Source organism: Hylobates moloch, unplaced genomic scaffold, assembly GCF_009828535.3.
Source record: "Hylobates moloch isolate HMO894 unplaced genomic scaffold, HMol_V3 SCAFFOLD_6, whole genome shotgun sequence".
Lineage (NCBI taxonomy): Eukaryota > Metazoa > Chordata > Mammalia > Primates > Hylobatidae > Hylobates > Hylobates moloch.
Genome location: NW_026652281.1, coordinates 107,331,689 through 107,345,130, shown reverse-complemented (window position 1 = coordinate 107,345,130; position 13,442 = coordinate 107,331,689).

Sequence of the window (13,442 nt, the reverse complement as noted above, 5' to 3'; positions counted from 1 at the left end):
TGGTGGTGCATGCCTGTAGTTCCAGCTACTCGGGAGGCTAAGGTGGGGGAATTGCTTGAGCCCAGGAGGTCAAGGCTGCAGTGAGCCGAGATTGTGCCACTGCACTCCAGTCTGGGTAACAGAGCAAGACCCTGTCTCAAAAAAGTTAAGCAAAGCACTCAAACCAGCATCTGATATGGCTAGTATGATCAACAAATATTCTCTCACTCTCTTCTCAACACTACCCAATAGCATTCTGGTGATGTTGCCTGAAGTGACTAACCAGCTAACCAACAAATCACAGTAGAGATTTGCTGGCCTTATTTGCTGGCCTTGTTAATTAGCTCCTAAAGCCTATGCTGGCCCTAAATTATTTTAAATATTCTCACTGCATGTTACTAAAAGACTCTACCATCACTACTCCTCACTTTTTCTTTTTCTTTTATACCATCTTATACTTTCCCTCCACTCTGTTCTTCTCCCAACTAGTACTCATTGACACTGGCATTTTTTTGTGGTGACTCCTATTTTCACAAATGGGAAAAATGTTAAGTTACTGATTCTGGAAGAGAAGAGTGGCTTTATTCAAAAGCTAACTCCAGTTTCCAGATGTTCTGATGCCCTAAACCTAATGTTCATGAATAAAATGGCAGCTTAGCTAAAATATAAAATATTCATCTTGGCCAGGTGCAGTGCCTCCCGCCTACAATCCCAGCGCTTTGGGAGGCCAAGGCAGGAGGATCATTTGAGGCTCGGAGTTTGAGATGAGCCTGGGCAACATAGTGAGATCCTATCTCTACAAAAAATTTTAAAAATTAGACAAGTTTGGTGGTGTGCACCTGTAGTTCTAGCTACTTGGGAGGCTGAAGCAGGAGGATCATTTGAACACAGAAGTTTGAGGCTGCAGTGAGCTATAACTGAGCCACTGTGCTCCAGTCTGGGTGACAGAGCAAGACCCAGCCTCTAAAAACAAAAACAAAACAAACAAAACTCATAACCTTGAAATGCAAAGAAATGTATCCACAGACAATTTCCCAATTAATGGTGGAATAAATGCCAAGTGTCCACATGGAATCATGAGAGGTTTAGTGAGATATTTATTCTTGCAACTAGCAATGATATTTTTAAAGTTCCTTCAGGGCCGGGCGCGGTGGCTCACGCTTGTAATCCCAGCACTTTGGGAGGCCGAGGCGGGTGGATCACGAGGTCAGGAGATCGAGACCACGGTGAAACCCCGTCTCTACTAAAAATACAAAAAATTAGCCGGGTGTGGTGGCGGGCGCCTGTAGTCCCAGCTACTCGGAGAGGCTGAGGCAGGAGAATGGCGGGAACCCGGGAGGCCGTGCTTGCAGTGAGCCGAGATCGCGCCACTGCACTCCAGCCTGGGTGACAGAGCAAGACTCTGTCTCAAAAAAATAAAAAATAAAAAAAAAAGTTCTTTCAGAAAAAATGAAATGGGTATTCATTCTCAAAAGCAATCTTTCTTCTTTTATCATATCAGAAAGTCTGAATAGAAGTTTTAATATCATCGTACTTAGTGAGTACAAAGTGAGTACTTATCTCACTTTAAAATATATATATAGGGCCAGGCACAGTGGCTCATGCCTGTAATCCCAGCACTTTGGGAGGCCAAGGCAGGGGAATCACTTGAGGCCAGGAGTCTGAGACCAGCCTGAGCAACACAGCAGGACTCTGTCTCTACCCTCCAAAAAATAATATTTAAATATATATATATGTATGTATATATTTATATACAAAATACCATCCCTGAAGGGTTAGAAGCAAAGTAAATATAAGCAAAATAATTTCCCCATGACTTCTATTAAAAACTGGAAATGCATTAGCATTAAAAACAGAAAGGAAAAAAATTATTTTAAATAAGTAGGCTGGGCATGGTGGCTCACATCTGTAATCTCAGCAATTCGGGAGGTTGAGGTGGGAGTATTGCTTGAGTCCAGGAGTTCAAGACCAGCCTGAGCAACATAGTGAGACCCCTACCTCTACAAAATCTAAATTAGCCAGGCGTGGTGGTGAACACCTGTAGTCTCAGCCACTCAGCAGGCTGAGGCAGGAGGATCACTTGAACCCAGGAGGTTGAGGCTGCAGTGAGCCATGACTGTACCACTGCACTCCAACCTGGGTAACGAAGTGAGACTCTGTCTCAAACAAACAAACAAGCAAACAAACAAAAAAAGGCCGGGAGTGGTGGCTCACACCTGCTGTAATCCCGACACTCAGATGGATCACCTGAGGTCAGGAGTTCAAGACCAGCCTGACCAACATAGTGAAACCTCGTCTCTACTAAAAATAAAAAAATTAGCCAGGCGTGGTGGCACATGCCTGTAATCCCAGCTACTCAGGAGGCTGAGGCAGGAGAATCATTTGAACCCGGCAGGCGAAGGTTGCAGTGAGCCAAGATCACACCACTGCACTCCAGCCTGGGCAACAGAGTGAAAATCCATCTAAAAAAAAAAAAAAGAAAATGTTTTTAAAGAAAAACAATGTTCAACATATATAACAACATCCTATTCTTTTTTTAGAGTGAGTCTGTCTTGCCAGGTGAGGACGGGGTTTCACTGTGTTAGCCAGGACGGTCTCCATCTCCTGACCTCATGATCTGACCGCCTTGGCCTCTCAAAGTGCTGGGATTACAGGCATGAGCCACCGTGCCCAGCCAAAATCTTACTTCTTTAAGTCAGAATCATAGAAACAAAAGATATTCTCTGAGATTTCCTAATACTTTCCATTACCCCCTTATAATGGAAGTATGCTCATCTGTCTCCTTATTTTCCATTCCCAATCCAGGCCTTTGTTTTATCTGAACTCTGTGCAGAACTGAAAGAAAATAAGAAGTGAAAATCAGTAAGATTTTTCTTTTGTTTTGGAGACAGGATCTCACTCCGTCACCCAGCCTGGAGCACAGCGGCACAATCTTGGCTCATTGCAACCTCTACCTCTTGGGCTCGAGCAATCCTCCTGCCTTAGCCTCCTGAGTAGCTGGGACTACAGGCACATGCCACCATGCATGGCTAATTTTTGTATTTTTTGTAGATATGGGGGTTTCACCATGTTGCCCAGGCTGGTCTCGAACTCCTAGACTCAAGAGATCCACCCACCTGGGCCTCCCAAAGTGCTAGGATGATAGGCATAAACTGCTGTGTCCAGTTGTAAAAATCAAACTGAAACAAGAAGTTACAGATATTGTCCATGAACAAGGTTGTGAGAATTTTTTTAAATGCCAGTTTAGTTGGTAGGGAGTAATCTTTTTCTAGTAGTTGTCAAACTTTATGATTTCAGTATCTCTTTATGCTTTTAGAAAGTATTCAGGACTCCAAAGAGCTTGCTTGTGTTGTTATAACAATTAATAGTATAATAATAAAAATTAAAACAAAAATTTAAAAAATTTACTAAATTATTTTAAAACAATAGAAAATCATTGCATATGAACAGCATATTTTTATGTAAGAATATTTTTTCTACTACAAGAAATATGCATTTTTGTTTCCAGATGAAAATAAAGTTTTACATTGTAAGTATCAAGGGAAAGTGATGCTCCTAGGAAGCAGCATGTTTATCCTCAGTTAAGAGGAATGAAGTGTGGTAATGATATCTAGACACCAGTTTGAGATGCACAGGGCCTGGGAAAACAGTTTTCTCACATTTGAATATTATGTTGTATGAATTTTGTTTCTTCTGGTAAAATTTTATACACGGGAAGACAAAATTGTTTAATTGTAATCAGAATAAGCAGAGCAGGGAAAATGTTCTCCATGGATTCTACCAAGATTCATTGATCCTCACCTAGAACTCCAAATCATCAATGGTTTCATAATTAAAACATAGTTTGCCTTCCACTTAGTTATCCAACTAGATTGACCCTTTGGTAGGAACTATTTGGTATGGTATGTGTTAATAAAAAGCTGGACTGGAGTTTCGTTCAAATTAGCCAAACCTGAAGTTAATCCATAGTATCTGTGAAGGCTCTGGAGAAAAAGCATGTCTTATAGATGAAAGAAAAAAGACTTTGATCTTTTATTACCAATAGCCTCAGACCAGAATTCAGTCTATTACCTACTAAGAATTACTAGAATTTTTGCCTTATAAGATATACCTAGCAACTGGACTTCCAATTAATTTTTTTTTTTTTTTTTTTTACCTTGTAGAATACAACTAGCATAGGCCTCTACCTAAAAAGGCAAAATTTAGTGGAAAAACAAAAACTGATTTTAGACAGGAGTGGTGGCTCATGCCTGTAGTCCCAATATTTTGGGAGGCTGAAGTGGGAGGATCCCAAGGCCAAAAGTTTGAGACCAGCCTGGCCAACATGGCGAAACCCCATCTCTACAAAAAAATACAAAAATAGCCAGATGTGGTGGTATGTGCCTGTAGCCTCAGCTGCTTGGGAGGCTCAGGAAAAAGGATTGCTTGAGCCCAGGAAGTGGACGCTGCATTGAGCCGTGATTACGACACTGCACTCCAGCCTAAGTGACAGAGCAAGACAAGCAATCAAACAATAAATAAAAATAAAAATAACTGATTTTGCCTTGTTTTATTTTTAGTCAAATAAAAACTTTATTTCTATCAAGTAAAGGGGCATGTACCAATCTTACATGTACAACCTATGCATAGCATATGCAGACTAATTGTCCTGAACTGTTACTCCTGTGTGCTTTACCTGAAACTAAATGCTACTGCTTGTACGACATTACAGTGTAACACCAGCAATTTTAAAATGTGACTGATTATATTCTCTATAAGCAGGACTCATACATCTGTATTTATAGAAAACTTCCCTGGTGATTGTAATGTAGTCAATCAGACACATTTTTTAGTTTAAACGGTGTTGCTTACCACTGAGTTAACTGACAGACATCGATTATACATAGGTTTCCATAATAAAATACATTTTTTTAAAAAAGAAAAACTATTAAAATGGCTAAACACAACTCACAACAACTTTGCTTCCTTTGGTTCCTTTAAAAGTAAGTCAAGTTGATTTTCACCACCTTTGCAATTATTATTTTCTTTGGCTATAAAATTCTTTTTCATCACACCCTTTCCCTGCTTCACTTGTAATCACTCTTCTCAGTTACTGGTCGCCGCACAATTGTTTTACTTTCTTAGCCTTCCTTAAGGAGCCCATGCCCACCACCTCCAGCTCCTACTCCCCCATTATCACATCGCCCTGTTTATTTCCTTCATGCCACTTATCACGTTCTGGAATTGTACTGTCTACTTGTCTTTGTGTTCATCATTAATCTCTTCCCACTAAACCTCATCTTCCTTTTCACCATAATAATCCTAGAGCCTAGAACATTTGTTACCAGGTAGGCTGTATTAGGGATTTGGGAGAGGGAACAACAGATATCAATCCCAGATAATTCAGCAGATGGGCTGCCCAGTCAGAAACTGGAAGAAACAAGCACTCTACAGAGTGAGGAAACTTGTCTTTGGCTCTGGGTGTTTACACTGTTGACACCACTAAAGTGGAGTCTGGGGATACAAATGCTGCTGCCTCTGGAAAGTGGATGTTGGTACTTACTGTGTCTACTGCCATAACACATCAAACCACAATGAGACACCATCTCACACCAGTCAGAATGGCTATTATTAAAAAGTCAAAAACTAACAAGTGCTGGTGAGGTTGCAGAGAACAAAGAACGCTTATACACTGCTGCTGGGAATGTAAATTAGTTCAGTCATTGTGGAAAGCAGTGTGGTGATTCCTTAAAGAGCTAAAAACAGAACCAGAATTTGACCCAGCAATCCCACTACTGGGGATATACCCAGAGGAATATAAATTGTTCTATTATAAGACAAATATACGCATATGTTCGTTGCAGCACTATTCACAATAGCAAAGACATGGACTCAACCTAAATGCCCATCAACAGTAGACTGAATAAAGAAAATGTGGTGCATATACACCATGAAATATTATGCTGCCATAAAAACAAGATCATGTCCTTTGCAGGAACACTGATGGAACTAAAGGCCATTATACTCAGCAAACTAATGCAAGCACAGAAAACCAAATACCCTATGTTCTCACTTATAAGTGAGAGCGAAATAATGAGAACCACTGGGCACAAAGATGTAAACAACAGCCACTGGGGCCTGGAAAAAGGGAGAGAGACAGACACTGGACAGTGGGAGGAAGCAGAGGGACAGACTCTGGAGAATGGGAGGAGGGAGAGGGACAGACACTGAGTGGGAGGAGGGAGAGGGACAGACACTGGAGAATGGGAGGAGGGAGAGGGACAGACACTGGAGAGTGGGAGGAGGGAGAGAGTGGGAGGAGGGAGGGGGACAGACACTGGAGAGTGGGAGGAGGGAGATGGAGAGACACTGAGTGGGAGGAGGAAGGACAGCCACTGAGTGGGAGGAAGGAGAGGGACAGACACTGAGTGGGAGGAAGGAGAGGGACAGACACTGGAGAGTGGGAGGAGGGAGAGGATCAGAAAAACAACGATTGGGTACTATGCTTAGTACCTGGGTGACGAACTAATCTGTATACCAAACCCTCATGACACTAGTTTACCTATATAACAAACCTGAACATGTATCCCTAAACCTCAAACTTAAAAAGCAAAAATAAAATGAGAACGCTTTTTTGAAAAAAACCTTTTTTTAAGTCTTTCATATCACCAGGTCTGACCCAAAACTTTATGGGCTTGGCAGAGTTGAGGCTATTGGCATGCATCCCTCTCAAGGACTCTGGGAAAGCAAGTGGCTTCCATTTTCAGCCTCTATAGTCCTAGTTGAGCTTGGCCTTATACAGAGGATTTTCCATATAGAAGAAGATTCAGCAACTAGGTGGCCAAAATACAAGATAAATGGCTCTATTTATACAAGCTCTCAAATATTTTTCAATGAATAAATCCTAAAATATATTGAATATTATTAGAGCAAGTTTAAAATAAATGCATGTAATTATAAATTTTCTAGTATTTACCTATCAATGACTATTTATTCCAATTCTTGTTTCCTCTTTTCAGACTTGAATACCTGTGTTTCTAAGCAACTTGAATTTCCTTAACCACAATGTGGGTGACAATGTGAAGAACTTTCCAGATTCCCCTTAGATGAAGGATTTGTTTCCCAGATGTTGAGAGAGTGGTCAATTTATACCTGTCATATGATAGGCCCTTCTACAATGGCCTCAGGTCCCATTTCTGGGTACCCTACACCCAATAACTGATAAATATGGAAATATAAAGGCTTGACCGCTTGCCCCAACTCCAGACAATTCTATGAAGCCAATCAAGCCCCAGAGTTCCCTGTAGGGTGAGTCCAGGCTGGCATTTGGCCTTCATGCAGCTTGATTTCTCCCTCTGCCCACCCTTGCTTTCCTCCCTTGCCTTCCATAGATGTTGACCCTTAGGGCATTCCTTAATACTCTGCAAGCTAAACTCCCTTTTGGAGTCCACATTCTCGGGGACCCAGCCTGGGGCAGTTATTACCAGCAGTGATACAAGAAAGTAGGCATTCAGATCAGGTTTGTAACTAAAGCACTCACTTCCTTGCTGACTGACAAGTGGCAAAAGGGAACTTCCTGATGTGATGAAAGTATTCTATACTAAAAGTGGGGATAGTATTTACATTTGGGTATACATTTGTCAAAACTCATTGTATGTATACTTAAAATTTATGCTTTTAACTATTTGTAAATCATACCTCCAAAATAAACATATAGATGGCCAGGTGTGGTGGCTAATGCCTATAATGCCAGCACTTTGGGAGGCTGAGGTAAGAGGATCACTTGAGGCCAGGCGTTCAAGACCAACCTGGACAATGCAGCAAAATCTCATCTCTACAAGATGAGAGAAACTTAAAAATTAGCCAAGTGTGGTGGCACATGCCTGTATTCCTAGCTACTTTGGAGGCTGAAGTGGGAGGATAACTTGAGCCCGAGTCTGAGGCTGCAGTGGGCTATGATCACACCACTACACTCTACCCCAGGCAAAAGAGTGAGACCATGTCTTAAATAAGTAAAAATTAAAAAAAAATGTTTTTTAGGCCAGGTATAGTGGCTCACACCTACAATCCCAGAACTTTGGGAAGCCAAGGTGGGAGGACCCCTTGAGGTCAGGAATCCAAGACCAGCCTGGGCAACACAGGGAGACACGGTCTCTACAAAAAGTAAAATAAAAATTAGCTGAACACGTGCCTATAGTCCCAGCTACTTGGGAAGCTGAGGTAGGAAGATCTCTTGAGTCCAGCGGGGAGAGGCTGCAGTTAGCCCTGATAATACCATTGCACTCCAGCCTGGGCAACAGAGTGAGGATATTATTGGTAAGGTGGCTTCCAATTCCTTTCACGGTGGACACCAACATATGATTTCAAAAAGATGGCAGATAAGGAACAAACATCAGCTAATGAATGGACAGTGAGTGATGCCTTCTAGTCTCAAATGAAATGTGTTAATAATTTGGAATGTGGAATGAAAACTTTTATGAGGCATTCTCATTTTGAAAACATAATTGACATAAAACCATTAAAGATGATTAGGTTCAACTAACAAAAACTGTTAAAATGAGATCATGTGGAAGTTGCCATATTCTATCTGAAAAAGACAAAACGATGACCAAGACAGGACAGATAGAACGAAATTATTGCCATGAGATTTTATTTTCTCCCTTAAGCTAAATAGTTTTTCAACATAAATAAAAAGGGCAGAAACTGTTTAAGAAACAATTTAATGTTTGGTGCTCTTTTAATTTTGCTTTCAAATTCTTGTGAACCTACACCAAGTAAGTACATTTCAGAGTAATATATAACTAAGTTACAAACACTCTCAAGGGTCACAATTTGAACTCTTTGTTCCATTTATTTAAGGAAAGCAAAGAAACGGATGGAACACTGAATATTTCCAACCAAAAACTAAGTAGAAACTTATAAGTATTACTCAAAACCCCTTTTCTAGTTTTATTTATAAATGTCACTACAAAGAAGTCTGGGCTATAAAATTCTTTTAATTACATTTTACTCGTCTTTTTCAGTATCTTCTCCTTACCAAAATTCCCAATTTTAAACAAGCAGGGTATAAACTTAAACAAGCAGGATATAAGCAGGGTATAACATTGAGGTTACCTCATAGCTATGTGTCCCTAATAATGATATTCAGAGTATAGGGAAGAAAACAGAAATGAGAACTAGCATGCCTCAATAACAGTTTAGACTGAAAAACACTGGATCTACAAAAGCAGACACTGTGCACTTTGTCTTTCTACCAACAAATTCTAGACTGTAGTCTGAAGAAAAGTATCTAAACATCCTGTGCTAAAAAATTATTTAGCTTAGAAATAAGTTAAACCGTCTTCAGGAAGAAGCACGTTTCTTGGTGTGACTTGAAGTTAGTGAGAGGAAGCCATTCCCTTATTAAGACATATACAACAATAGAAATAATGTGGAGCTCCAAAAATGGTAACTATTATTACCACAGTGTGAAAATAAGCTATGTTTTTTTTTTTTTTTTTTTTTTTGCTCTGTTACTCAATCTGGTTAATTATCTATGCAAAGCAAAGTTATTCTTGGCAACCCTAAATCCAAAACTATAACTTTAACATTGCTGGGAGGAGAAGAAAGAGATTTCTACTATAGAAAAAAAGTTCTTCTAAATTCTAATACATATGGCTAGACTTTACTGACTCAAAAGACTATGATCCAACAACCACTAACACTAAACTCTCTGGTTTCAAAGCTAATTAGATAACTTACTTTTTTGTTTATCAGTCAACCTACCTAATATGAGGCATACTGGCTTTGGTCTGTAACAATGGTAGCATTCAAAATGAGGAATAAAGAAAAGGAAAAGAAATTCAGTAAGTACTCAATATGAAGCTTCCATGAGTATCACTGTACTTAGAAGGTTTACTTAGGCAATGAAGTGCAACCAACAATTTATAACACAATTGTATTATTATAAACCATGACAATGCAGAGATTGTCAAACTAGATTTTTTTAAAGATTCAATTATATGCTGTCTATAGGAGACATATTTTAAATAGACTGAAAGTAAAACAGTGAAAAAAGATATATCATTCACACAGCAACCATAAGAAAGCTGGAGTGGCTCTATTAATACCAGACAAAACGGACTTTAAAACAAAAAAAATTCCTAGAGATGAAGGAGAACATTTTATAATAGTAAGAAAGTAAATCTACTAAAAAGATTTAACAATTTTAAACATATATGCTCTTAACAACAGAGCCACAAAATGTGTGAAGAAAAAACTGACAAAATGGAAGGGAAAAATAGATAATTTAAAAATAATAGTTGGAGACTTCCATATCCCACTTTCAGTAATGGAGAAAACAGCCAGGAAGAAGATCAACAAGGAAATAGAACACTTGAACAACACTATCAATTAACAGGAACTGGCCAGGCATGGTGGCTCACACCTGTAATCCCAGCACTTTGGGAGGCCGAGGCGGGCAGATCACAAGGTCAGGAGATCGAGACCATCCTGGCTGACATGGTGAAACCCTGTCTCTACTAAAAATACAAAAAAATTAGCTGGGCATGGTGGCAGGCGCCTGTAGTCCCAGATACTTGAGAGGCTGGGGCAGGAAAATGGCCTGAACCCGGGAGGCGGAGCTTGCAGTGAGCCGAGATCGTGCCACTGCACTCCAGCCTGGGTGACAGAGCCAGACCCCGTCTCAAAAAAAAAAAAAAAAAAGGAACAGACATAGATACCTATACAACACTCTAGCCAACAGCAGCATACACATTCTTCTTAAGTGCACGTAAAACATTCTCCAGAGTAGGACATATATCAGGCCATAAAATAAGTCTTAATAAATTTAAAATGACTGAAGTCATACAGAGTAAATTGAAATTAGAAACATGTAACAGAAGCAAATTTGGGAAATCTGCAAATATATGCAAAATAACAACCTACCCTTTGTCAATTAATTAAAAATAAAATAACAAAAGAAATTAGAAAATACTTTAAGATAAATGAAAAAAGAGCAAAATTTATGGGATATAGCTAAAACATACTAAGTATATAGCTATGAAGCCTACATTAAATAAGAAAAAAGATCTCAAATCAGTAAGTCAAACTTCTGCATTGACTCGAGAAAAAAGAAGAGGAAACTAAACCTAAAACAAGCATAAAAAAGTGAAATAAAAAAGACTAAAAATTAATAGAAAAAGAAAAAAATCAGACAAAATTAACAAAACCAAAAGTTGCTTCTTTAAGAGGAGCAACAAAATTGGCAAAACTTCAGCTATACTGACCAGGAAAAAAACAAAACAGGAGACCAGGTATGGTGACTCATGCCTGTAACCCCAGCACTTTGGGAGGCTGAGGCAGGTGGATTGCCTGAGCTCCTAACTTTGAGACCAGACTGGGCAACATGGCAAAATCCTATCTCTATTAAAAAAAAAAAACAAAAAACAAAAAATTAGCCGGATGTGGTGGCGTAGGCCTGTGGTCCTAGCTACTTGGGAGGTTGACATGGCAGGATCCCTTGAGCCTGGGAGATAGAGGTTGCAGTGAGCCATGATTGTGCCACTACACTCCAGCCTTGGAGACAGAGTGAGAGCCCATTGCAAAAAACAAAACAAAACAAAACAAAACAAAACAAACAAATAAAAAAACACCGACAAAACAAAAACAGAACCCACCACCACCATGACAACAACAAAAAACAAAAATGACAGGAGACTTAAGTTACTAAAATCAGGAATGAAAGATGACACATCACTATTGACCATACAGAAATAGAAAGGATTAGAAGAAAATACTATGAATAATTATATACCAACTAATTAGATAATTTGAATGAAATGGAAAAATCCCTAGAAAGACACAAATTATTCCTTCCAGAAACTGGCTCAAGAAAAAAATAGAACATCAAATAGCTATGTATAACAAGAAACTTAATTAGTAACTTAAAAACTTCCTACAAGCCCAGGTTCAGATGACTTAACTAGGAAATTCTACCACACATTTGAAAAAAAAAAAAAAAAAAAAGTAATACGAAGTCTTCACAAACTCTTCCAAAATTCATGAGCAGAGAACATTTCCCAACTCATTCTAAGAGGCCAATATTACCGTGATAACAACATCAGACAAAGAGACATCACAAAAAAGAAACTACACGCTAATACCTCTTACTAATATAGATGCAAAAATCCCTTACAACTACTAGAAAGTCTAATCCAGAAGCACATAAAAAGGACTATACATGATGACCAAGTGAGAGACATAACAGGAATATAGGAATGGCTCAACATCTGAAAATCAATTCATGTAATACACCATCTCAATAGAATAAGGGGCAAACTCCATATGATCATCTAAATAGAAATAGAAAAAGCATTTCTCAAAATCCAGGACCCTTTCATGATAAAATACATTCGACAAACTAGTAGTAGAGAACTTAATCGGAAAAAAGACTCAGAAAAACACTCAGCTAACATTTTACATATTGATGAAAGACTGAATGAATTCCCCCTAAGAAAAGTAAAAAAGGCAAGGAAGACCACTCTCACCATTTGCATTTAACATTGTACCGGAAGCTCTAGCCAGGGAAATTATGCAAGAAAATGAAGTAATATACATCTAGGTTGGAGACAAAAATATAAAACTATCCCTCCATGGAGAAGATATGATCTTGTTGGATATCAAAAAATCCTAAACAATACACTAAAAACCTATTAGATCTAATAAGCCAGTTCAGAAAGGTTGCATTATACAAGATCAATATACAAAAATCAATTGTATTTCTATAAACTTGAAGAGTCCAAAAATGAAATTGTATTGTAATTCCATTTACAATACCATCAAAAAAATTAAAATACTTTGAAATAAATTTAACAAAAGATTTAAAAACTTATACAATGAAAACTACAGGCCAGGCACGGTGGCTCAGGCCTATAATCTGAGCGCTTTGGGAGGCCAAGGTGGGAGGATTGCTTCAGTCCAGGAGTTTAAGACCAGCCTGGGCAACATACTGGGATCCTATCTCTACAATTAAAAAATTTTTTTTAATTAGCTGGATGTAGTGGCATGGGCCTGTATTTCTAGCTATTTGGAAGGACGAGGCGGGAGAATCTCTGGAGCCTGAGAGTTCAAGGGTGCAATGAACCACAATCGTGCCACTGAACTCCAGCCTAGGTGACCGAGTAAGACCTTGTCTCAAAACCAAAAAGAAAAATACTAGAAAACTACAAAATATTGTTGGGAAAAAAAAAACAAAGAAAAACTAAGTAAATGAAAAGGCATCTCATGTTTGTGGATTAGATCACTTAATATTAAGATGAAAATTCTCTTCAAATTGATCTATGAATTTAACTCAATCTGTATAAAAATCCCAGCTATTCTGCCAAGTGTGATGGCTCACACCTGTAATCCCAGCACTTTGGGAGGCCGAGGTGGGTGGATCAGGAGGTCAGGAGATTGAGACTATCCTGGCTAACACGGTGAAACCCCATCTCTACTAAAAATAT